Below are 25059 nucleotides of genomic sequence, written 5' to 3'. Positions count from 1 at the left end.
AATAGTATGGGGTCAGATTCAGAAGACTTATGAGGAGAGGCTGAAGGATCTAAATATGTATATTCTAGAAGAGAGGAGATACAGGGTAGATATGATACAAATCTGAAAGGTTTTAATGATGCACAAACTTCAAACCTTTTCCATGGGAAAGTAATCAATAGAACAAGGGGTCACAAAATAAAACTTCAGGGGGGATGACTCATAATCAGCACCAAAAAATATTTCTTCATGTAGAAGGTGGTGGATATCTGGAATGCTCTTTTGGAGGAGGAGATGCTGAAGATGAGAACAGTCATAACAAGATCAAATTTGACCTAATGACTGGAAGGGGGACAATATATAAATCTACAGCTCTACACTAAATTTTGAAAAGGGAAACTTTGATAAAATGAGGAAAATAGAAAAAAACTGAAAGGTATACTTGCAAACTTTAAAAGGTATGGACATTGTTTAAAAATACAATCTTAGAAGCGGAGTCCAGATGTATTCCACGCATTAAGAAAGGTGGAAGGTAGGCAAAATGATTACTGGCATGGTTAAATGGTGAGGTGAAAGAGGTTATTTTAGCCAAAAAAAACAACTTTCACAAATTTGAAAAAGGACGCATCTGAAGAAATTTGGAAAAATCATAAGCATTGTCAAATTAAATCTAAAACATTGATAAGACAGGCTAAGAGAGAATCTGAAATTATGTTGGCTGTAGAGGCAAAAACACATAATAAAATTTTTAAAAATATATCCAAAGCAAGAAACTTGTGAGGGAGTCAGACCGTTAGATGACCAAGGAGTTAAAGGGGCTCATAGGGAAGATAAGGCCATTGCAGAAAGACAAAATGAATTATTTGCTTCTCTGTTTACTAATGAGAATTTTGGAGAGATACCAGTTCTGGAGATGGTTTTCAAAGGAGATGGTTTTCAAAGGTGATGAGTCAGAAGAACTGAATGAAATCACTGTGAATCTGGAAGGTGTAGTAGGTCAGATTGACAAACTAACGAGTAACAATTCACCTGGACCGGATGGTATGCATCCCATGGTTCTGAAGGAACTCAAAAATGAAATTTCAGATCTATTAGTTAAAATTTGTAACCTATCATTAAAATCATTCATTGTCCCTGAAGACTGGAGGGTGGCCAATGTAACCCCAATATTTAAAAAGGGCTCCAGGAGCAATCGGGGAAAATATAGACCAATGAGCCTGACTTCAGTGCTGGGAAAAATAATGGAAACTATTCTAAAGATCAAAATCACAGATCATATAGAAAGACAATGTTTAATGGAACACAGTCAACATGGATTTACCCAAGGGAAATCTTGCCTAACAAATCTGCTTCATTTTTTTTGAAGAGGTTAGTAAACATGTGGATAAAGGTGAGTCAGTAGATGTACTGCATTTGGATTTTTAGAAGTGTTTGACAAAGTCCCTCATGAGAGGCTTCTAAGAAAACTAAAAAGTCATGGGAATGGAGGCGATGTCCTTTCGTGGATTACAAACTGGTTAAAAGACAGGAAACAAAGAGTAGGATTAAAGGGTCAATAATCTCAGTGGAAAAGGGTAAACAGTGGAGGCCTCAGGGATCTGTACTTGGACCGGTGCTTTTCAATATATATATAAATAATCTGGAAAGGAATACAATGAGTGAGGTTATCAAATTTGCAGATGATACAAAATTGTTCAGAGTAGTTAAATCACAAGCGGATTGTGATAAATTGCAGGAGGAGCTTGTGAGACTGGACATTCAAATGGCAGATGAAATTTCATGTGGACAAGTGCAAGTTGTTGCATATAGGGAAAAGTAATCCAAGCTGTAGTTACACGATATTAGCTTCCATATTAGGAGTTATCACCCAGGAAAAAGATCTAGGCAACCTAGTGGATAATGCATTGAAATTGTTGGCTTAGTGTGCTATGGAAGTCAAAAAAAGCAAACAGAATTTTAGGAATTTTTAAGAAGGGAAAGGTGAATAAATCAGGAAATGACATATTTTTCAAATCCCGCAAAGAAACACCAGATCCGCAAATTATGGAACTCGAGAAAGAACACTATTGATTACCGGCCCTTCCATATGGAACTCAGTGTCACTTGAATTACGACAAGCCAAACACATCAAAAAGAAATTAAAAACATGGCTGTTTAAGTAGGCCTTCCCATGACACCCTCCACACACCGTCTAGCAACGCACTAAATACAAAATTCTTCCTTAACACCTTAACAGTTTCCCTTACTGTACTCTATATTTATTAACATTACTGTTAGTTGTTTATATATCTCTGCTTACCCTGAAGTTTCCACCTACCTTCTGTAACTTAACCCTCTCAACTGCCCTGAAATATTTTCAGCAGTGTGAATGTTTCTTGAAATATAATCCCCTACCCACTTGTTTGAGATGTAACTTCCTCTTCACTTGTTTCAATGTAAACCGATGTGATGTGCAAATGAACGTCGGAATAGAAAAGCCACAATAAATAAATAAATAAATAAATAATGCCTCAGTATCACTCCATGGTGAGACCACAGCTTAAGTACTGTGTATAATTCTGGTTACCGCATCTCAAAGAAGATATAGTTGTACTGGAGCAGGTAAAGAGAAGGGCGACCAAAATGATAAAGGAACAGCTCCCTTACGAAGAAAGGGTAATGAGGTTAGGGCTGTTCAGCTTGGAGAAGAGATGGCTGAGGGTCTAAATTCATGAGAGGTCTTGAATGAGTAGATGTGACTCGGTTATTTTCACTTTCGAATAATAGAAGGACTAGGGGGCATTCCATGAAGTTAGCAAGTAACACATTTAAAACTAATTGGAGAAAATTATTTTTCCCTCAACGAACAATTAAGCTCTGGAATTTATTGCCAGAGGATGTGGTTAGTGCAGTTAGTGTACCTGGGTTTAAAAAAGGTTTGGATAATTTCTTGTAAGAGAAGGCCATTAATTGCTATTAATCAAATTGACTTAGGGAATAGCCACTGTTATTACTGGCATCAGTAACATGGAATCAACTTAGTGTTTGAGTACTTATCAGGTACTTGTAGCCCTGTTTGGCCACTGTTGGAAACAGCATGCTGGGCTTGATGGACCCTTGGTCTGACCCAGTATGGCGATTTGTTATGTTCTTATGTCAAAGAATTCAAAGTGGCTGGGATAAACACTGTTGATCCCTATAGGCTAGAGGATGGGAATGAAGAAAAGGGTGTATAAGGTTAACTTGCTGGGGTGGTGATTACTATCCTTAACCAATAGCCTTGATACTCTTCATGCATCTGCAAAATTGCTCTCCACTTCAATGGCAGGGGGAATAAGGGAGTTGGATTCAGAAAACAACCAATTGGGCCCCTGGCTTTTATGGTCTGGGGAACTGATAAGCATGAAGGTAACCTGCACAAAGCAGCAATTACTACCCTTAGCAGGAGGCAAGAGATTACTGCTCTTAACCAATGCATTTTAAGAACAAAAGAACATAAGAAATTGCCATGCTGGGTCAGACCAAGGGTCCATCAAGCCCAGCATCCTGTTTCCAACAGAGGCCAAAACCAGGCCACAAGAACCTGGCAATTACCCAAACACTAAGAAGAACCCATGCTACTGATGCAATTAATAGCAGTGGCTATTCCATAATTATAATTGATTAACAGCCATTAATGGACTTCTCCTCCAAGGACTTATCCAAACCTTTTTTGAACCCAGCTACACTAACTGCACTAACCACATCCTCTGGCAACAAATTCCAGAGCTTTATTGTGCGTTGAGTGAAAAATAATTTTCTCCGATTAGTCTTAAATGTGTTACTTGCTAACTTCATGGAATGCCCCCATGTCTTTCTATTATTCGAAAGTGTAAATAGCCGAGTCACATCTACTCGTTCAAGACCTCTCATGATCTTAAAGACCTCTATGATATCCCCCCTCAGCCGTCTCTTCTCCAAGCTGAACAGCCCTAACCTCTTCAGCCTTTTCTCATAGGGGAGCTGTTCCATCCCCTTTATCATTTTGGTTGCCCTTCTCTGTACCTTCTCCATCGCAACTATATCTTTTTTGAGATGCGGCGACCAGAATTGCACACAGTATTCAAGGTGCGGTCTCACCATGGAGCGATACAGAGGCATTATGACATTTTCCGTTCTATTAACCATTCCCTTCCTAATAATTCCTAACATTCTATTTGATTTTTGTCTGCTGCAGCTCACTGAGCCGACGATTTTAAAGTTTTATCCACTATGATGCCTAGATCTTTTTCCTGGGTGGTAGCTCCTAAAATGGAACTTAACATCGTGTAACTACAGCAAGGGTTATTTTTCCCTATATGCAACACCTTGCACTAGTCCACATTAAATTTCATCTGCCATTTGGATGCCCAATCTTCCAGTCTTGCAAGGTCCTCCTGTAATGTATCACAGTCTGCTTGTGATTTAACTACTCTGAATAATTTTGTATCATCTGCAAATTTGATAACCTCACTCGTCGTATTCCTTTCCAGATCATTTATATATATATTGAAAAGCACCGGTCCAAGTACAGATCCCTGAGGCATGCCATTGTTTACCCTTTTCCACTGAGAAAATTGACCATTTAATCCTACTCCAGGTCAGCAGAAAAGACAGGGAGTATCATAATCCGATGGCCTTGAAAGCCAAGTTCCTTCATCCTGCATTCAGGATACATTGCTTATCTTGAAAGTGATGTAGCTTAATTATTATAGCCCTCGGGTGACTTCCTTGTGCTAGCATAGGTGTGAGGGCTGTCTGCTCCTGCTTTAATCCATCCCTTTTCAAAAGATACATTAAATATATCAGGAAGCCACTTAGAAAAAACTTTCTCGATGATAAGATACGGGAAAAAAGAAGTTCGATCACATTACCCCAGTGTTGGTATCCCTTCACTGGCTTCCAATACACTATCGAATACAATACAAGGCTGAATGTTTAATCCATAACTTAATTTATGGAAATAGAACAGAATGGCTGAACCTTTCTATAAAACTACATGTACCACAGAAGAACTTAAGATCTGTAAACCAAGGCCTATTATCTATACCAATGATAAGTTCAGCAAGATTGAGTCAAGTAAGAGAACGGGCAGTATCCATTAGAGATGAGCTTCATTTTTCTGGCTCGGGTCGGGTTTCGGTTCGTGCCAAAACCAAAACTGGAACCCGAACCCGAAACCGTAAAAAAGAATTAAAAAAACCCCACAAATCGGGAAAAAAACCCCACCCCCCAACCCTTAAATTTTACTTTCTTATACCATCCCACCATCCCGATCCCTCCCCAAGACTTACTAAAAGTCTTTGGTGGTCCAGCGAGGTCCCTCCATGCTGATCCAGCGAGGTCCCTCCATGCTGTCGGGCTGTCGGGCCTGCTATGACTCAAAATGTTGCCAATAGCCTTGCCCTTACTATGTCACAGGGGCTACCGGTGCCATTGGACGGCCCCTGTCACATGGTAGGAGCATGTCACATGTCACATTGTAGGAGCATGTGACAGGGGCTGACCAATGGCACCAGTAGCCCCTGTGACATCGTAAGGGCAAGGCTATCCAGCGCCATTTTGAATACTGGCAGCCAACGGCCTGAGTGCAGGAGATCGCTCCAAACCTCTGCTGGACCTCCAGGGACTTTTGGCAAGTCTTGGGGGGGGGGGGGGGATCCTGACCTCCCCAAGCCTTGCCAAAAGTCCCTGGAGGTCCATCGGGGGTCCAGAAGATCTCCTGCATTCGGGCCATCAGCTGCCAGTATTCAAAATGGCACTGGATAGCCTTGTACAAGATGGCACTGGCCATCCATTGCTCCTACCATGTGCCAGGGGCTGACCAATGGCACTGGTAACCCTGTGACATCGTAAGGGCAAGGCTATTGGCATCATTTTGAGTCATAGCAGGCCCAACAGCATGGAGGGAGAGATTGCTCGCGGGACCCCGCTGGACCACCAAGGACTTTTAGTAAGTCTTTGGGAGGGATCGGGATGGTGGGGGGTGTAAGAAAGTAAAATTTAAGGGTTGGTGGGTTTTTTTTTGTTTTTTTTTAAATAAATGTGCCCCTCCTCCGCAGTAACCCGAAAAACAAATTTTCCCCGAAGCTCGGGGAATCTCGGGAAAAATCTGTTTCGTGGTTCAGGTCCTCCCGAACCACAACGAATTAGGCAATTTCGTTGAAATTGCCTAATTCGTAATAAACGAATGCACATCTCTAGTATCCATAGCCGGATCCAAGCTTTGGAACACCTTGCCAACATCTTTGAGATTAGTCGTATAAGAAAAAATTCAAGGCTGAACTTAAAACCTGGCTTTTTAAATGCGCTTACTCAGAAAATGGGCTAGAGGGAGCAATTTAATGTTTGTTTTATCTAGATTATATTTTATACTACCATATTTTAATATTATTTTAAGAGTGAATGTTTTTTATCTTTTCTTATCAGCTAAATTCTTTTATTAACGTTCTTTTAACATTTTTTAGCTATTACCACTACTTATTTAATGTTTTATTGTATTTCTTTTATCGTATTTATATTGGAAACCGTTGTGAAGGCTACGGCTAATGTGACAGTATATAAAAAAAAATAAACTATAAACTATAAACCTTGGATCCCTCTGTTTTTTCCAGGATCCCTAGCACATGGAGAAAAACCAGAGGTCTCCCCCACCCTAATATTTTGCATTGCTCTTTCCCTCCTTCTCATTTGTCTGTAAATGTTTTTATATTGTACCCTACTCTGAACGTAGGAAGGGAAGGTAATAAGTGCTTTCAAATAAATAATAAATATTACACCACCGTGATCTATTTTCAAGATCATTGAGCTTGTCCTGCATCCTGGCCACAATTCTTTCAAATTTGTCTATTTTAGCACTAACCAACATGATGTCAACCTTGGTATCCATAATCTTAGCCTTCGCTTCTTCAATACGCGATGAGTTGTTTTGCACTGATTGCACTAAGTTGGCAACCTTTTCAATGATCATTCCCATTCTTTTTGGGAGATTTTTCAGCAAATTTATCTAGCAATTGATGCAAATAAACCTCATTATTTGCCAGAGAGCAAACACTGATATTGGCATCTGCCTCCTCCTCAGAGGCCGAGTCTTCCTCTGGCGCCATTTGTTTTCAGCAGGTTTACTCACAAGCTTATTTTCCTTTTTTTTTTTGTCCTGATCTGCCCACATGGAGGGCAAAGTTTGACTTCCAGTCTCTTTCGGCTATGAGATTTAATGAAATTTAGAAGGAATGGGGTCCGAAAATGTGGATATTCAAGGATCATGTGCGGGAGCTTGGCCAGTCAGTAGTTTCTTGGCTTAGAGCACAACCGGAAGTCTCTTCTGACTCTTTTTCTCTTTTCCCTTTCTCTTTTGCAGGTGGGTGTATCTTTGTTATCTTCACCTGTCGCTGCAGTATGCAGAGATGGTGGTTTCACTACTGCTCTTCCTTCTGGTGCACATACTTCTCCCACTTGGATGCCTTGTCTCTGTGCAGATGCTTCTCCCACTCAGTTTTCAGCCTATTGTTCTCATTTCTAGACTTCTCCTCCATTCCTCTAATCTAGCTGGCTAGATTTGGCTGAACATCAGCTTGATTTAGGTAGCAAACATTTTTCCAGTTCAGTTAGGCACTCAACCTTTTCTTTAAAAATCAACTATAGACTACTCACATCACTTCCCTAAGTATCTAAATGTCATGAAACTACAATGAAAAAAAATATTTGCCTCCCCATTTGTGTATATTTTTGGGTGATATATTTTTTAATATCCAAGACTTAGCTGAAACTCTAGATAATGTTAACACTTTGTCAAGAATTTGAATCACTTCCAGCATATTGTAGTATAATCCGCTGTCCACAAACATCCCCTTCATTATTGCCTAATTACATGCAAATTTCATAAAATGAATGAGTTTTAAGTACTTGTCAATCTGTCATCCTAGGAGCCACTTTGACTGCTAGAAACATTTTGACTGCTAGATAAATAATCAGCAATAATCATACTATGCAAATTTGATATTTTCTGTACAATTATCTGAAACCATAAATAACTGGACTCAAAGACATTTGGCATTCACTTAGCAAGGGTTGACCTACAACTTTTTTTTCCTGCTAATGTGATGGAGGAATGTCTAAAAATTATGAGTGGATGTCTGACAATGATGAGCAAGAAGGCATCGAGATTTTAAACTGTTTATTTTTTTCTCATTGGAATGGGCTCAATTTTTTTCTCTATAGCTTTCATGCCATCATTTTTAATCCTTCCATTCATTTGAATATTGCATGGTTTTAATCTCTAATGTCTTTGCCTTCTATGGCCTTCCCCCCATTTAACAAGGATTTCCTGTAAGGGTGAGCAGAAGTAAAATTTTCATTTCCGTTCATTCATTCATTTTGTAGGGCACATCCATTCAGTTCATTAGTTTAAAACAAACAAAAACATTCATTTGTTTATTTTACTTGTTCATTTATTTACATGGGAGAAGCACTGCAGGCTATTTTGGTCTCCAAAATTGGGGTTTTCTCATCTAATAGAACTGGTGTGAAGACATCATCAAAAGGGTGAAGGTATACCAGTAAATCAAAACTATGTCAACATTTATTTATTATTTATTAAAGGCTTTTATATACCGAATTTCTTGATACAAATCAAATCAGCTCGGTTTACATCGAACAAGTAGAAACTATAACCAACCAAACAGTAAAGACAATTTGAAGGAGAATAAAGTTACATTATAACAAGGATGTGTAACTTGGAGGAGGAAATAAGAAGGGGGACGAACGGTTATAATATACATTGGAGTATGCGAGGGAGACAAGGAGCAGTCTCATGATAATTTGTAGACGTTCTCTTAAAAATTTATATACATGGTTTAGCGCTTGTTTAAATGTATATTTGCTAGAACAGTTATAAGTTATAACATGGCACCAAAGTGGCATGAATAGCCTCAGGCACCTTAATGGGGCAAAGATATACAAGGAGTGGAAGACTAGCCTAGTGGTTAGACCAGCAGGCTATGAACCAAGAAAGCCAAGCTTCAAATCTCATTGCTAGTCCATGAAACCTTGGCTAGGGGCCTCATTTTCTAAAGTATCGCAGGCCTGCGATACTTTAGAAAAATGCGGTAATGAGGGGCGGGGGGGCTGAAATGGGGGGGGGGGGGGGGGGGGTCCTGCGCTAGCCAGCAGCGATTGCTGCTGGCATCGCGCCCAATAAGTCCACCATAGAAGGTGTAGTTATTGGGCGCGAAATAGGCAGCGAAAAGGCCCTTACCTTTTTGTTGTCCGCGCCGTCGACGCAGAGTCGGCCCCGGTGATGCCCCGACTCCTCCTCTTCCGGGGCCAACTCCGACCCGATGTAGGTAGCGCAGGCATGCGCTACCTTTGCTAGCTATCGCAGGCTTGCACTGTTAGCACAAGCCTGCAATAGAAAATAAGGCCCTAGGTCCCATTAAATTCCATTGTCTCAGGTACTAACTTAGGGGGAGATTTATCAAGCTGTGACATTTTATCACAGGAGGAGTGAAATATTGCAGTGCTGGTCCTGTGATATTTTGTACCTTCCCAATAAAATATTGAAGCAATATCTCTGTGTTGTTATTTATTGCAGAAAAACTCAGCGATAAACAAGAACATGGAAGAGGCTGCAAAAATGTGCACTGCCAACCCGGTTCACATGGAGGGGCCATCATTTTAAAAGGCCAAGCAGCCTGACAACCTCCCCCCCCCTGAAAGTGTCAACCTATCCCCTGGGGTCATACGAGAAACCCCATCAAGGTGAAGCTGACCCAAAAAGTTGTGCAAAATAGAAAAGAACTTGAGCGGTGACACTCTATCCTTCTACCCTAGTCCCTCCCCTTTGATGCAAAATGACCCCCAGCCAAGCACCCCCTCATACCAATAACAACCCTCCCAGTTTCAGGTCCCCCACTGCTCCCACCTCCCAACTAAGGCAAAGATGGTAACTTTCAAACAGTCGTGCGGGCGTACATGTACACACATATGCTGGCTTGCGCCAATGGACGCGGCCATTTTATAACATGCGCACGTACATGCACATATATTATAAAATCAGCTGCACACATATACATGTGCACAAAATTTTATCTGGGTGCGCTCATGTGTGTGCAAATGCTGGCTCTACTGCGTAAGTGGGGGGAGGGATTTTTAAAAAATGCACCCCAATGTAATAGCCCTTTTTCCCAGTTCATTCCTAGTTCACCCAGTTAACAGATCGGACTTCCTAACCCCTCCCCCCACCCCCTGCTATTTAGCCTCCATTTTACCCTTTTAACCCCCACCCTTAAAACCCTGCTGAGTCGCCTAGCTTTTTTTAATTTTAATACTTATGTCATCCATAGCAGAAGTAAATTTATGTGGTAGAGAACACCGATGCCCACTTGTGCGTGTAAATACTTACGTCAACATTTCAAGGTAACTTCCCGAAATGCCCATGTCCCAGCCAGACCACACCCCCACCTCGCCCCTTTTGTAAACTTTCTGATTTGTGAGCCTACTGGGAGAAATGTAGATACTTGCATGCTTCCTAAAATCCGTGCGGCACACCACCCAAGATATTTGCATGTGTCCTGGCTTTGGCACATATAGGGGCTTTTAAACTTCACCTGTTAATCACTGGGTTCTAGTGGGCCCCTCAAAAACAGGGACTGGTGTTCTAGGGATGGCCCCAGACCCCCCTCCCACCTAAATAAGTCTTTGGTGGGCTAGTGGGGGCCTGGAGTGCCTCCAAGCTCCGGGCCTGGTCGACACTATTTTCCACAATGGCACCGACTGGCCACTGCCTCTGTCACATGATATTTTAGATGTTGTCTACTTCTTATCCTGGGACAGTACTATGGAACACCACCCTATTTCCTCTATGTTGGGTTACTACTGCGGACGTATGCCTGAGCACCTGTGAACTATGGTGAAAACTAAAACATTGAAAAAAAGGCTCTAAACTTATTTCTGCAGTCGTATAGCCCAGTCGGTCAATAAGCCTTCAGGGTCATTTTTGCTGATGATCAGGAATATGGTTTCAAATTTACTGCTTAGGAATATGTATTCTATCTTAAGAATAATCATTGTTCATGCATTCCTCAGCTCTATGTAATTTATATCAACAGTAATAGGTGTACTTGTATTTTGAAGTTTTCATTTTTCTACTGTTTTATCATTGTTTGATTTGTGTACATTTTATTGTAACCGCCATGATCACTGGAGTGCGTAGTCTTTAAATAATGTTAAATAGATAAATAAATGGCTGTTAACTGCTGGCTTGCCACCGGGATGAGCTTGAGATATAGTCTTTCCCTTTTCAACCCTTTTCCTCTCGCTTTTACTTGGAATGGCAGAAGGGGTCCTCATGCTAATACAGCAACTCTCCCCTGAAACCAATGGTAGCGGGTGCAGAGTCTGCAAGTGATGCTATATACCAACTTAACTCCCTTCAATCAACACACTTCGCTAGTAATAGCATTAATAGCCACCCCTTATAATGTTATTATATATATTTATATAATTATCTGATCTTCATTTTCCTTCTCACTCCAAGTTATTGATTTCCTTGTTACATGTAACTGCTTTTCTGCACTATTGTTCAAATTGTAAAGTTTATTTTAATTGCACCCCTGTTTCTTGTGAACCAGCATGATGGGACTATCGTCTTGAATGTTGGTATATAAAAAAAAACTTAAATAAATAAAATAAATAAATACCAACATTTATGACATGCCCCACTTGATGTCCTTCTTGCAGTGAATACACTGAGCAAAAATGTAGGTCCTCCCTCACTTTAAAGTGCCTCCAGATGTAAGCAAATTGAACTCCTGTGCTGTGATATGATTGGCACAGCCCAGCAGGGGGATCTGACAGGCCCATGCCAACCGTTGGCGGACATGTCCTGGGCTGGGACAGAGCTGAAGCTTCACCTGTACCAGCCCTGTTCCCTGCGGATAGGACCCTTGGGTTCCAGGGGTTGGCAGGACTTAGGCGATGGTCCCACAGGGCAAGGACAATGAGAGAGTCTGGGGCCAGGCTGAGATCAGGGCAGGTGCAAACAAAGAATCATCGGATCCAGGCTAAGGGTAGGGGCAAGCAATGAGAAGGACGTAATCTGGGTCCATTGGCAGGCAGCAAGCAAGAGAGTGGTCAGTATCTAGATTGAAGGTCAAAGGGAGATGGCAGGGAAGAGAATGTCATTGTCTGAAGCTATGGAGCAAAGCAGGCAACAGGAAATAAAATGAGAGTCCAAAGCAAGGGTCAAAGGCAGGAATCAGGCCAAGTCAGACAAAGGCATGGGAGGAGACTGGACATGGAGGACCAAGGTGCGGCAGGCCAGACAAGGCAGGACCTCGGGAGCAATGCAACATAGGCAAGACAATGGGCAAGGTAATAAGGCAGGACAATGAGCAATATGCAGATGTACTGCAACCTTCCCAGTACCTGGCTGGTTTCTCAAGGAGTGCAGGATAGCAGCAGTACAGGCGTGAGGTGGGTTGTGGTGACTTCAAGTCAACGACAGAAGCAGCTAAAAAGATTATGCATATGTACTACATCCTACCCAGTATGTGGCTGGATGCTTGAGGAGCTGGGATGGCAGCATACCAGGTCCAAAGTGGGTTGTGGTGATTTCCAGTATTGACCACAGAGGCATCTAAGAAACCTACAGATGTATTGGAACCTCCTCACTAACTGGTTGGCTGCTCAAGGAGGATGGAGCTGGAGCAGCCCAGGACCAAGGTGGATTGTGTTGACATCTGAAGTTGATCTCTGGGGCAGCTGAGACAGTTATGCACTAAGCTCTGCAGCATCAGATAGGTGGGCTTCTACCTGGTGCCTACATCCTGAATAAGCTGGTGCAGAGGCACCTTCACAGCTTCCTGCTGTTTGTGGAGCTGCTGCCCACCCTTCATGTTCCAGTGAAAGTGCCTCATTATTGTTCTGTATTTCTTTCTATCAGATCTTCCTCTCTCCCCATCCCAGGACATCCCTTACTGTCAGATATAGCAAGTGTTCAATCTATCAGATTACTTCATAGACCCCGTCTTCCACTGCTCTTTTTAGGTTACTGTCACCATCTGTACCAAAAGAAAACAGCAACAGTCATATGTTTCTGGATTAGCTGCCAGATCTTCATCATCAACCTTATTGCCATTAAGATAAGGGCTTAGTTATGGCTCTTATCCATCAATGGGGTATGCAGCACAGCCTTCCTGCACCCTGGTAGTTTGTCCCACTAGAGATACTGCCTGCCCCTACCTCATCCAGCTGCCATTAATGTGCTATCAGGGAGAGGTAGGTGTGTGTAACATTCTGTCTGGTTCCTAAGTCACTAGTAAATGGATGGTACTTCCGTCCACCTTGGGAAACTGTGTCTGCTTCCAAGTACAGCGGTGAGTGCTGAGTTTTCACCAGAATGTTGTCCTGGAGGGCACTTTACAATTGGGGACTATGAGTTGCAGCAACTACTTAAATCCATGTTCCATACCACCTCCAGGGAATGGTTATCTAGGGCAACCTTCTTCTTATGCACCATTTTACCACCTTCAAAGTTGCCTTTCTCTTACTCCAGGAGTAAGGTTCAGTGTGCTGCGACAGTCAAAAAAGCAAACAGAATGTTGGGAATTATTAGAAAGGGAATGGTGAATAAAACGGAAAATGTCATAATGCCTCTGTATCATTCCATGGTGAAACCGCACCTTGAACACTGTGTACAATTCTGGTCGCTGCATCTAAAAAAGATATAATTGCGATGGAGAAGGTACAGAGAAGGGCTCCAAAATGATAAGGTGAATGGAACAGCTCCCCTATGAGGAAAGACTAAAGAGGTTAGGGCTTTTCAGCTTGGAGAAAGGACAGCTGAGGGGGGATATGATAGAGGTGTTTAAAATCATGAGAGGTCTAGAACGGGTAGATGTGAATCGGTTATTTACTCTTTCGGATAGACTAGGAGGCACTCCATGAAGTTAGCATCTGGCACATTTAAAACTAATCGGAGAAAGTTCTTTTTTACTCAACGCACAATTAAACCCTGGAATTTGTTGCCAGAGGATGTGGTTACTGCAGTTAGTATAGCTGTGTTTAAAAAAGGATTGGATAAGTTCTTGGAGGAGAAGTCCATTACCTGTTATTAATTAAGTTGACTTAGAAAATAGCCACTGCTATTACTAGCAACAGTAACATGGAATAGACTTAGTTTTTGGGTACTTGCCAGGTTCTTATGGCCTGGATTGGCCACTGTTGGAGACAGGATGCTGGGCTTGATGGACCCTTGGTCTGACCCAGTATGGCATGTTCTTATGTTCTTATGTTCTTAACCATGGTGGTGTGCTGATTACATGGACATGGGGCTGCATTCCTGAAACATCATCAGGGGGATGGGGCTGGGAGATTGGCTTAAGAGACAGACTTTCCCTTTTCTGTGATTTTCTACTCCTTCTGCACACTGCATGGAAGATGTAGTCCTTAGTCTAGTACCTGCAGCATCAGATTGATCTAACACTAACGGATGTTGTTTTTGCAAATGATGTTGCATACCACTGTTTGCAAGATAGTCCAGTGGGAGTGGTGGAATAGCCCAATGGTCACAGCAAGCTGTGAACCAGAAAAGCCAGGTTTCAAATCCTGTTGACACTCCTTGTTAGCTTGGTCAAGTCATTCACGCTCCATTGCCTCCGGTATAATTTTTAGGCCCTATTTACTAACCATTTTTCCTACAAAAAAAATACAAAGGGAGAAAACCTTTAGTCAATAAGCTACTAAGATTGTAAGCTCTTTGGGGATATGGAAATTCCTATGGAACCAGAATGTAATCCACTTTGAATTGTCACAAAAGGCGGAATATACATTTAAAATGATTGTTAATATTAATACCTTTCCTCTACTGATAGCCTTCTGAAAGTAAATACATTCTACAAAACACTCCTCCTCCAGAACTCTAAAGCATCGCCTTACCTCTGATGTCTTGCAGGATTTCTTCTTCTTCTCAGAATCCTTGTATGCTGCTGCTGGAGCTGGAGTTTAGGGAGGCACAAGAGGGAAAAGACCAGGGTCATCTCTAATGCTCTCCACTACCTGATGTGTTTCTGAAGGATGTTCTAGGCCCCACCAGTATCACGTGCTGCCTCCTGCAACTAATCACTAGATAGCACACGTGGCTAGGTTCCCCAAACCCTCCTCAATTATTAGATGTTCAATATCCTCTAAAAAATCCCTAACTTGATTAATCTGAATCAGTAGTTTCCTAAATATCTGCAGACACTGCTCAGGAGAAAATGTGTGTATGAGGGGGGGGGGGGGGAGGGGCACTGTGCTGTTTTTGACTGGACACTCCTCACTGATGATGCAATCCCCCACTGACTCTGCCTTCTTCTGTCCCAACACCAGCTGCCTTCTTCTTCTGTCCCAACACCAGCTGCTTCTGTAGCTGGTTTTCCCCTTCCTAAAAAACATGTGTCCTCATCTTGGATGGGGGACTCCTGCTTCTATCACTACTATCATCAGTAGTGCTGCTTGTGCTGGCCCTAGATCTTTGTGGCTGAAAGGCCTTTCCTCCTCCTCTCCCACTCTTATTGCCACATCAGAGAAGGAGTAAATAACAGTCAGTTGTTTACCCTTTCAAATAATACTAAAACAAGGGGACATTCCATGAAGCTACAAACCAGCAGTTTCAAAACAAGTTGTGGAACCTGTTGCCAGAGGACGTGATTAAGGCAACTAGCATAGCATGGTTTAAAAGAGGTTTGGACAAGTTCCTAAATGATAAGTCCATCACACCATATTAGCCAAGTAGATTAAAAAAGTTATTGCTATCCTTGGGAGTGATTAACAGGACTTGGATCTATCAGGGATCTATCAGGTACTTGTGATCTGGATTGGCCACTGTAGGAGACAGGCTCGATGGACCTTGGTCTGACCCAGCATGGCAGTTCCTATATTCTTACTCTTTGATGCCAATGGTATGATGGAATTTGATCACTTGTAGTGGCTAAGCACTTATGTCGCAATGTACAACCAATACTAGTGTGGACTCACATAGACAGCATGCCGGACAAAGACATTATATCAAAGGAAAAGTTGTAAAAGGTAACAGATAAAAATGTTAGATCTTTATTTGGCCTGATCATAGAAAATAAATAACATTTTAAAACCATTGAAAGACGAATCTGAAAGGAAAGAAATGTAGATAGGAACCCCAGGGCACAATTATCAGAGCAATTAGAAAACACCACAGTGAAGGTGCCAGAGACCAGCACAAAGCAGGCTGGGAAGAAAAAATGGAAGCACCGAAACAAATAATGACCATAGGAGTAGGGGTTCCCAAGTAGCTGGAGGAAATGGAGGAAGCAACCAGTGGGTTTTCCCTGGGGGATGGGGATGCATTCTGGGGGAGATTTATGGGTTGGGACAGGCCAGGAAGCAGGGTAAAGAAAGGAAATAGGAGATTGAAGAATTGGTGATTAAACTCCTGGTCTATGCTGGGGTCTTGGAGAGGGAAGCATGATAAGCAACATGAACAGGGCTATAATTCGTGTTAAGCCATTTATTGATATCAAGGATATAAATTGGATACAGTGTTGCACAGCAAACATTATTACTGAGAGAATCTTGCCAACAAGGACACAAGGCCAGAAGGATAGGAGAAAGATAACAACTCCCCCTTGGAAAAAAACATATAGAAGAGAAAATTAAATCACTGCATGCAGAGGTGTCATTGGTACATGTATATCACAAGGGATTGAGAATGACGAAAGTACTAAGGAAAATCCAAAACATAAAGCTAAGGTATGCTGCATTAACAGAAGAAGATCTTAGATTCATAATAAATCAAAAATAACAGTGGAAGCACAGAAGTTGCGATATGAAGAAACCTGAAAGGAAAGGACACCAAAATAAAATGTTTAGAGAGAACCCAGTGATTCTATAGGGAATTGGAGAAGAACATTAGTTCAGTTAAAAAATATCCAACAAAAGAAGCAACAGAACGGTTTTGGAGAAATTTCTATAAAGATCATGTAAAGCATAAGGGAAAAGCAGAATAGTTGCCCAGCATACAGGGAAATATAGAACAGGCAAACATCAAAACTATGGAATGGCTTGAAGTTACAATGACTGATAGGGATGTGAATCGTTTTCCATATCGTCTTAACGATAGAAATCGTGTGGCAGGAGAAGAAAATCGTGTTTGGCACGATTATTTCATTGAAAAATCGTTAAAAATCGTTTTTTCCGATTAGTGCGCACTAACTCGAGTTAGTGCGCACTAACTCCCCGTTAGTGCGCACTAACTCAAAATGATACAAATAGACACTTTCCAGGTCACTGAAGGTCAGTTAGGAATGAATATGTGTTCCTATTGGCTGGCAGCCCTCTTATCTATTGATGTTACCAAGGTTTCCACTGAGGTGATGGTTGGGGGGATGGGAAATGGAACTGGAAACTCATGAACACCAACAGAAAATGAAACAAAGTGTTCACACTTCCCAGGTCAGTAAAGGTCACTTAGGAATGAATATGTATTCCTATTGGCTGGCTGTGCTCTTATCTATTGATGTTACCAAGGTTACCACTGAGGTAATGGTTGGGGGGATGTGAAATGGAAACAGTTGGAAGCTTGACATGTGATGATCAGCACTCACGTGACTAGAACTTCTTTGTTTATTATTTTTGTTTGCAGGCACCTGAAATGCTAGTGCATGTTGAATTTGCCAATCACTGTGCATTTTAGAAAGGTGGTCCTGGCTGGAACTGTACACAGTTCAAATATATGTAATTGATTGTTGGTAAGTGTATTTTTTAAGTAGCCACACTGGCACAAGTATGTTTACTTTTCCTCCTACTTAACTCACTAGCTCAGCTTTGTAAGAAGGGCTTCTCTGCTTGAGTGAGGGTCAGGCAGCTCCTCCCTGTCTGTGAAGCCAGCCTCTCACTAGTAATGCAGGGAGGGAGCTGTCTCAGACTTCACCATCCTCCTCCCCCCCCCCCCCTCACCCACACACCATTCACTAGCTGGGACATGGGGGAAGTCAGGAGTGAGGGTCAGGCAGCTCCCCCCTGTCTGTGAAGCCAGCCTCTCACTAGTAATGCAGGGAGGGAGCTGTCTCAGACTTCACCATCCTCCCCCCCCCCTCACCCACACACCATTCACTAGCTGGGACATGGGGGAAGTCAGGAGTGAGGGTCAGGCAGCTCCCCCCTGTCTGTGAAGCCAGCCTCTCACTAGTAATGCAGGGAGGGAGCTGTCTCAGACTTCACCATCCTCCCCCCCCCCCCCCTCACCCACACACCATTCACTAGCTGGGACATGGGGGAAGTCAGGAGTGAGGGTCAGGCAGCTCCCCCCTGTCTGTGAAGCCAGCCTCTCACTAGTAATGCAGGGAGGGAGCTGTCTCAGACTTCACCATCCTCCCCCCCCCTCACCCACACACCATTCACTAGCTGGGACATGGGGGAAGTCAGGAGTGAGGGTCAGGCAGCTCCCCCCTGTCTGTGAAGCCAGCCTCTCACTAGTAATGCAGGGAGGGAGCTGTCTCAGACTTCACCATCCTCCCCCCCCCCCCCTCACCCACACACCATTCACTAGCTGGGACATGGAGGAAGTCAGGAGTGAGGGTCAGGCAGCTCCCCCCTGTCTGTGAAGCCAGCCTCTCACTAGTAATGCAGGGAGGGAGCTGTCTCAGACTTCACCATCCTCCTCCCCCCCCCCCCTCACCCACACACCATTCACTAGCTGGGACATGGGGGAAGTCAGGAGTGAGGGTCAGGCAGCTCCCCCCTGTCTGTGAAGCCAGCCTCTCACTAGTAATGCAGGGAGGGAGCTGTCTCAGACTTCACCATCCTCCCCCCCCCCTCACCCACACACCATTCACTAGCTGGGACATGGGGGAAGTCAGGAGTGAGGGTCAGGCAGCTCCCCCCTGTCTGTGAAGCCAGCCTCTCACTAGTAATGCAGGGAGGGAGCTGTCTCAGACTTCACCATCCTCCTCCCCCCCCCCCTCACCCACACACCATTCACTAGCTGGGACATGGGGGAAGTCAGGAGTGAGGGTCAGGCAGCTCCCCCCTGTCTGTGAAGCCAGCCTCTCACTAGTAATGCAGGGAGGGAGCTGTCTCAGACTTCACCATCCTCCCCCCCCCCCCCCTCACCCACACACCATTCACTAGCTGGGACATGGGGGAAGTCAGGAGTGAGGGTCAGGCAGCTCCCCCCTGTCTGTGAAGCCAGCCTCTCACTAGTAATGCAGGGAGGGAGCTGTCTCAGACTGGTATCAGGGTTAGGGCACTGTGTGCAGGAAGATCACAACACTCCTGGTATTAATAGGGATAGGGCACTGTAAGAGATGACTGTAGTAGATTGAATAAAGATCTGATGTTTCTGCTCTCCTCACACCAAACAAAAACAACACACAAGCAGAGAAGCCCTTCTTACAAAGCTGAGCTAGTGAGTTAAGTAGGAGGAAAAGTAAACATACTTGTGCCAGTGTGGCTACTTTAAAAATACACTTACCAACAATCAATTACATATATTTGAACTGTGTACAGTTCCAGCCAAGACCACCTTTCTAAAATGCACAGTGATTGGCAAATTCAACATGCACTAGCATTTCAGGTGCCTGCTAACTAAAATAATAAACAAACAAGTTCTAGTCACGTGAGTGCTGATCATTACATTACTTTTTTTGTCAAGCTTCCAACTGTTTCCATTTCACATCCCCCCAACCATTACCTCAGTGTTAGCCTTGGTAACATCAATAGATAAGAGCACAGCCAGCCAATAGGAATACATACATACATATTCATTCCTAAGTGACCTTTACTGACCTGGGAAGTGTGAACACTTTGTTTCATTTTCTGTTGGTGTTCGTTAGTTTCCAGTTCCATTTCCCATCCCCCCAACCATCACCTCAGTGGTAACCTTGGTAACATCAATAGATAAGAGGGCAGCCAGCCAATAGGAACACATATTCATTCCTAACTGACCTTTAGTGACCTGGAAAGTGTTTATTTGTATCATTTTCAGTTAGTGCGCACTAAATCGAGTTAGTGCGCACTAACGGGGAGTTAGTGCGCACTAACTCGAGTTAGTGCGCACTAACACGATTTAACGATTTTTAACGATAAATCGTTAGAATTTCTATTGTATCGTGTTCTATAACGATTTAAGACGATATAAACATTATCGGACGATAATTTTAATCGTTGAAAAACGATTCACATCCCTAATGACTGAGGTGGAAGCCAGGTTACAATGAGCCCCACATTGAAAATACCTTCACGCTGATGGCGTGCCCAGATTTTAACTCAAATATTTGACATCCCTCTACCAAAATCTGGCTCACTGAAAAATCAATTGATCATTCAGGCAGAATTAACTCCATAAAAGTTAAGAACAAGAAAAACACTTCTCTTGCCAAAGGGAGAGCTAAATAACGTCCCTAAAATCTATCGACCAATAAACTGCTTGTCTAAAACCTTTTAGCTGTTTACTGCAATCAATGCAGATAGAATATATCACCACACTGATTTTATTAAAATCTCAGCAATAGAACATTTGGGTAACAAAAGAGGAGCATACGATCATTATTCAGTAGGGATGTGCAATTGTTTTTCCCGAATTAGGCATTTTCAATGAAATTGCTTAATTCGGAATGGTTCGAGAGAACCGAAAAACAATTTAATTTTTTCCAAAATGTTTTGTCTCTTGATGAAATGTGCCGGTCAGAAGGCCTGTATAGATAGAAACATAACAAGGTAGCACAGCTTGTTCACTGGAAGCTGTATAACCAATCATTATAACATTGACATACCAAACAAACAGAATAGAACAGAATGAAGAAGTTGTGATCACCTGGGACATTGTTATTCCCATTGACGGGAAGATAAATGCATGAACATATTGTGGTGAAAGAGATGCACACAAGAATGGCATTGCTGACGCTTATGTCAGTACCCAGTGACTATTCTGTGGATCGTATATAGAAAGCAAAGATCCTTAAGTACTAAGACATGCCATCAAGAAAATGTGCAGAAAAATACAGAAATGGTCCCAATTATACTGGGTTCCACTGACCTGATTAAGAAGAATTTCAAAAAGCATCTCAGTATGTTGCCAATAAATATTACAGCCTATGTACTCCAGAAAGAACCTGTCTTTAGTACCTCTAATGTACTAAAAAGGACATTAAAGTAAATTTGAGAGATTGAGATAATAAATAAATAAATAAATCATCCCCAACATATTCTGGCTTATGAATGAGGTTCATTCCTGTCAAGGCATTCACAAAACAAACCCAGTTGGAGAAAATGTCCCCTGTGTTTGCTGACTATATATAGATTTACACTAGTAACTAAGGGGGTCATTTTCTAAACCTATTGCATGTGAAAAGTCCCTTTTCGCATGCGATAGCTTGCCGGGGGCAGAGTCGGGGTGGAGTCGGGGCAGGAAGGGGAGGAGTCGGGGCAGCGAGGAGGCAGACATGGTGGTATCTTTGCTGGCGGCGATAGGGTAAGCACCGTTATCGTTGCCAGTAGCACGCCCAATAGCACCACCTTTCAAGGTGGTGCTATTGGGCGTGCTACCTAATAAATGAAACGCTATTAGGTAGCTACCTAATAGCTACCTAATAGCGTTTCATACCTAATAGCACCACCTTTCAAGGTGGTGCTATTAGGTATGAAAGCCAGCAGCAACACCGCGGTGGTGTGATGGCTGCCGGCTTTCGCAGGCCCGCCCCCCCTGCCCCCCATTACCACTGGATTCACCATTCTGTGTAAGAATGGAGAATCCAGGCCTAAGTGACAGAATTTGTGGAAGAGGCAAACAGAAAGTCAGAGAGCAAAGATTCTGGCTTGTCAGTCAAGAGTCACTGCTTTATAACACCATTCATAATGAAAAAGAGATCTGTCTCTCACTCTTTGAAGGGAAGACGTGTCTTGTACCCGGCTGACCATGGTAATATGGGTGCCAGACTCACTTTGGGAGCGGGGAGGGGAGGGGAGGGGAGGGGAGGGGGGAGGCTAGTTATGACTGGAATTTCCAGTTTGTTAAGTTAGGAGTTGTTGAATGGTTTGAATTCAAACCATGACAAGGCAGGGAGCCGATTGTTTCCCGGGCACTAGGCTTGTAGGGTAAGGAGAGGAGTTTAGGGTCAAGGGGGGGGGGGGGGGCACACGGAAGAGTTGGATCACTCACCTGCCATCGTCGCTACTGCTGCATCCCACCCACTCTTATATTCTAGTTTTGTTTCTTAAGGGGTGTTTCCTCGATTGTTGCAGCAAAGGTGGGAGGATTGCCTGAGCCAGTTTGGGGTTCAGCGATATGCTGAATGGTTTGCTGACTTGACGATGGTCATGCCTGGATTTCTAGGAAGGAACAACTGGGTGCAGTTGTCCCATGTATGACTCCTTGCTGGGCTGTGGCAGGGGTCGTAGGAGTGGTGAAAGTGTAATGCTGGTAACCTGCATGCTGGCTGACTTGGTAGCGTTCATCTTGCTGGTTGGTGGTGAATGATCACTGAGGGTTCATTATTTCCTGCTTACTGTTGGCTCAGGCAACTGGTTGTATATTGTAATAAAGCTGTGGCCTATTTGATTCCTCTCAGGTGTCTGTGTTTATTGTGTTGTAAAAGGGTGGCTGCTGGGAGAAGTGTAAGTCCTGGCTACTGATATTATACCCCTGTTGATATTATATCTTTGTAACAATCAAAAAAGAGATTACAGTATATCCTCTGATACACTGACATTGACAGGCAACAGCTAACCTTTCTTTTTCCTTCCTTTATAAATCTTTTTATAAATGTTTTCTTTCACTCTGAGAAAGCTTTTCAAAATCAGAACTTCTCTGTCTGAAATCCAACAAAGAAATGACTGAACAATTAGAATGGTTACTGCTCAAAATTAAGTTTTTCTTCTCACTTTCAATTTAATAAATGGGAAATGACTTTAGTTATGCGTTGAGCTGAGCAGGAGGCAATTCCATTACGCTTAAGTCTATTATTGAATTTTTCCTCTATCTTGGTGTTCTTTGGAGTTTCTCCTTTTATCATGTCGCAGTCTAAAGAAACAGGCAGTTGTTCTATACCTTTGATGTGGGCTGAGGTATCCAGTAAAAATAAAAAATGGTGCTCGAAGAAACTGGCTGATTGTGCACCTCATGCAGAGGAGTGGGCCTCTGAGGAGAGTGAGTCATAGGAAAATGAGGTGGATGACAACATGACATATGTTTCTCAACTTATGGAGCGTTTTGGGGAAAATATTTTGAAGAAATTAGATACTCGGTAAAGTATTATTGTTGAAAAAGTTGCCACTGTGATGCAGTCGGTGCAGGAGAATGCTAACAAAATTGAGGAGGCTGAATACTAGATTTGTGAAGCTGAAATGTCTCTTACCTTGATTAGTGCTAAGGTTGATTGCTTGGATCGCTTAACAGCCATGTTCACAGACAAGATTGACAATCTTGAGAACAGATCACATCGTTGGAACATCAGAATAATTGGTTTACCTGAAAAAACTGAAGGTACAGATGCAGTTTGTTTTTTTACAAAATGGCTGCCTGAAGTTTTGGATTTCCCTTGCCCTAAAGGCATAGTGAAACTGGACAGAGTGCACAGATCTTTGGCTAGGGCTGAAGTAAGTTGTGCGTGCCGGCTGACTGCCAATGCGCGATCCCCAGCACAGCAGCAAATATAGCCACCGTGCCGGGAGCCTGACCCTGCCACCGCCCCGCCCCCTCCCTTTTTGCAAGCCCCAGGACTTACATGCACTCTGGGGCTTTACACGTGTCGCTGGGCCCTTTTAAAAAAGACCCTGGCACGCGCATGTTATAAAACCGCATGTCCATGTGAGTGCGCTGGGTAGCGTGCGCACATGGACATGCGCGTAAGTTAAAAAACATATCTAAAAATGTACAGGCAATATAATGCAATAAGAAAATCAAAAATAAAGAAAAAGAATAATCTGTACATTTCTCATCTAAAAAGGAAACAGGGAGATCAAAGAAAGAGTGATAAACAATGAAATATAATAATAGGAAATAAGAGAGAACGAATGTCGGCTTATACTTTTAGCCGACCTTGAGTGATTTTAGGTGAGTGTCTAGAAATGTTCGCAGTTGTGACGGTTGAAAAAAAAACATAGTTGGCAACATTTACAGGGATACAGCAAGATTAATTTGGCCCCCCTTGATAATACCTCAGAGCTCATGGAAAGAAACTTTTTCCTGAAAAGTTGAGTTACTCTAGTAACATTAGAGTAAATCCATAATTTCTGTCCATAGAATAATTATACTCTATTACGAAAGAAAAACCTAAGGACGGTATTTCTATCTGACAAGAAAGAAAAAGAAACCAACAAATTTTCTCTATTGGAAACCTATATCTCGTGTGATGATTCACGTATTTCAGTAATATTTAAAGAAGAATCTTTTAGGAGACTTCCAACAGAATCTTCTTCTGGTTTATGTAAAAAATAAGCCGTTATTATTGGCATTGCTGCAGTTGGAATTTTAAGAACATAAGAAATAAACTCTTGAACAAAGCAGAAGGAGAAATTAATTTTATCACAGGAAAATTTAAAATACTCAAGTTGTGACTCCTCAAAGAATCTTCAGTATTTTCCAGTTTCTTGAAAGAAATTTGATCCGATTGAACAAGAAGATGTTGAACTATCTCAACTGAAGCGAGCCGAGTATCCAACACCTCCAATTTAGTACTATATGAAGAAATCAAGTTTGCATTTGTCAGAACGAAGTGATTAATTTCTGAAGTAGCTTTGGTTAAAGAAGAAATGGAAGAGAAATAAGAGCATTCCATAGGACCTCTAGGGTAATCTTGAGGGGTTTAACAAGTCCCGTATTCAAAATCAAGATGTTAGATGCTGCACTACCTCCACTCAGTGCAATGCCCTCACACAAGTTTCCTGGTGGGGCCGATGTCATGTCCATAGCTGGGATAACAGCTGCTTCTGTTAACTCTAGAGCAGGGCTCTCCTCTCCAACGGTGCCCAAAATCACCTTAGGATCAAAATGATGTAATTTTCCAGCAGAGGCGGTGACAGGGAATTCTAAATTCGAGGTCACAAGCAGGCCATGGTGAAGAGGATGGG

Source organism: Rhinatrema bivittatum, chromosome 5 (genome assembly GCF_901001135.1).
Source record: "Rhinatrema bivittatum chromosome 5, aRhiBiv1.1, whole genome shotgun sequence".
Taxonomy (NCBI): domain Eukaryota; kingdom Metazoa; phylum Chordata; class Amphibia; order Gymnophiona; family Rhinatrematidae; genus Rhinatrema; species Rhinatrema bivittatum.
The sequence above is the reverse complement of the archived record's forward strand: the minus strand, read 5'-3'. Positions refer to the sequence as shown.